Genomic DNA, 2,681 nt, shown 5'->3' with positions numbered 1-2,681 from the left:
ATATTTTACAGATTGACCCTTCGCTTTTTCGCGTTTTGTATTGTATAAGATAAATACAGATAATCATGAAGCAAAAAAAAAAAAAAAATAAAACAAACTAACCACTTGGGCAGTGTGGGCTCTGCTCCATCTGTATCCTCTGAGCTATAGACAACACACTGTTATTACCGGTAGATCCCGTCTATAACTCGGCTAAGAATGGAAGAGCCGGGACTGTGCAGAAAGGTGGGAGCTGACTGCAGCGGTCCCTAGGCTCCTGCCGCCGACCCCCGTACCCTGCGCTGCGGAGACCCTGCGCTGCGGAGACCCTGCGCTGCGGAGACCCTGCTGCTCTGTGCGGAGACCCTGCTGCTCTGTGCGGAGACCCCCGGCTCCCGGCACCTCAGGGCTTCTCCTTTTGTTTTGATTTGATGCCAGCACAGAAATCCCAAAAACTCCAGAGCACAGTCCGGAAAGTGTCACATAACCTGGTATTTTTTTCATTAATCTTATTAATCCTGCAAATTAATTCACCTTAATTTATTTACATTTACTGCCGTTTCTAAAACAGCACATAATTAATTATCTTCATGATTTAAGTAAATGATGTGAATATTATTTTTATTATTATATTTATAATTATCAAATGATTAATTGTTGAATTTCTTCACATGGAAATTATTTATTATTTCATATATAATTGCACTTTTAATTCTTATTATTATTATTATTATCATTATGTCAGTATATAATTCCACTTCCTATGACTCCAGTATATAATGCACACATCCTAATAATCTGTATTTTTGGGAATCGGGTGTAATCTTGCCCAGATTATAGGTAACCTGTTAGAAATCATCTCCCAAGCTGATTGATAGGATGGAGGAGGCTGCCACACACTTACCATGGCAGAGCAACTGGCGCTACTGTCAGCCCGTAAATGTCGCACACACACTGGACAGTCAGTTCCAGGCAATGCTGCGGGGACGTTTGGGGGTCACCTGCCCAGAGACCCCTGGGATGTTATATGGATGTGGTAATGGGGAGATAAGAGCCCAGACCAGCCTGCTGTAACTGGGGGGTCACAGGGTGCTGCAGTGATGACCCAGGAGGCTACATTGTGAATTGGGGGGCACAGCCTCCGTTGGCAGAGGGAGTCCTGGGAGGAGGGGAGGGACCACCACATTGTTTGGGGAGGGAGATATCAGGGGGGGGGGGTCTGCCTGGTAAGGGTTGCATGCTGTGGGTGGGTCTGAGTGCAGAGGTATGGGGGTCCACAGCCTGCTGCTGCTGTGTGCACTTTATCCAGCAGTCTCCTGGGGCAGGCAGTGGATGATACTTTATTATTATTATTTTTTTACTTTCTTCCTATTTGTTTGCTTTAGATGTTCACAGCTTGGTGAGGAAGTTATAAAAACTCCCTCTGGTGAAAGCACAAGAGAAAGTAGTCAGCAGTCCCTGGCTGGCAGTAAGGGCATGTGTCCGGCAGGGGGCGCTCGGGGGTTGTGTCTGCCTCGCACAGCGCTGCACAGGGGCTGCTGGAATTCTGCTGTCACTTCTCCCCTGTACAATGGAGCGAAATGTACAAACATAGTTCCTGCTAATGAGAAAATACCAAACACTGCGCTGAAAAGGTAAATATGGAGCCAAACACAGCGCAGGAGGGGAGGTGGCCACGCTTTACCAGGATTTGCTGGGGTTAACCCCTTCTTTACCTGTCCCCATTATGGCAAGGCTTGCTCATGGCCTGTGTGGGCATCCTGTGTACTGTGAGAACTTCTACCTCAGCCAAAGCCATGTCCCCCTGCTGTGCATGATGTGTGGGGGTCTGCTGTGCAGGTAGGGCCATGCACCCACCTCATTATCCACTTATACAGGCAATGCCCCCTTTCCAAGGACAAGTGCAGGCACAAGCTGGAGTCCTCTGAGTTCTTTCTTCTTCCTGACCACAAGGTCTCCAGTAATTATCATGTAGCTGATTGTGCTAGAAATATGATATTTTGTGCTGATTCCTTTGTATTGAGAATAGAGGGGGTGATCGGGGGTCTCCTCTGCCAGCAGTGTCCCTATGTGACCCACCCTTGGTAAATAGCACTTTTCCTAATAGTATTATCACCAGGAAAGGATGAAGCAGGAGGATCACTGGGGTCAGGGCTGTTACCCTGCTGCCTATAATAATATATGAAGGTGTCACAGTGGGGGAACTACATGGTCCAGCTAACTCAGTGAGCACATTGCTCTATTCCCTGCACATCACTGTCACTGGGGGCTGATCTACAATCCCCACCTATTAATACATTATTACAATTAAATCAGGACACCTGTAGCTGCTAGAACTTTCTGGTAGATTTGCCATGACTGTAAATCTACTTCTAGATTTCATGATGATTTTCTTCATACACCAATGGTGACCAAATGGAACAATCACTCAAAGCTTAAAACAGTAAGAGGTTGTCAGAATTGTTACTTTCCCAGGATGTGTAGAGGTATGGATAGGGCAGAAAATAATTTTGCAAATGTCTTGGAAAAGATTGTTTTCCACCAGTGCTTAGAAGTGAGGTGACAGAACAAGACCATGGCAGCCATTCCTGTGGTGCTGTGCTGCAATGTGCCAGTGATCGACTGCCTTAAGATGTGCTCACCACCTATGCCACTCATCTGTGAGCAAAACCACTTCTTCAACACTGTTGCAATATTTATAT

General features: G+C 46.2%; 1 long non-coding RNA gene across 2 annotated transcripts in view; it reads left to right on the top strand.

The window, feature by feature from the left end:
* The first annotated feature begins 341 nt into the window (after positions 1 to 341).
* The window catches only part of LOC143775548 (uncharacterized), a 13,527-nt gene continuing 11,187 nt past the window's right edge, over positions 342 to 2,681 (top strand). Inside the window, exon 1 of one of the 2 annotated variants that reach the window (XR_013215663.1) lies at positions 342 to 470. This is a non-coding gene — a long non-coding RNA (uncharacterized LOC143775548). Of the gene's footprint in view, positions 471 to 1,554; positions 1,614 to 2,681 lie in introns of those variants that run through there. The other variant, XR_013215662.1, reaches the window with a different exon arrangement.

The sequence above is a fragment of the Ranitomeya variabilis genome, chromosome 1 (genome assembly GCF_051348905.1).
Source record: "Ranitomeya variabilis isolate aRanVar5 chromosome 1, aRanVar5.hap1, whole genome shotgun sequence".
NCBI classification, from domain to species: Eukaryota; Metazoa; Chordata; class Amphibia; order Anura; family Dendrobatidae; genus Ranitomeya; species Ranitomeya variabilis.
Note: the sequence above shows the minus strand (reverse complement) of the source record. Positions and strands in the feature narration are given on the sequence as shown.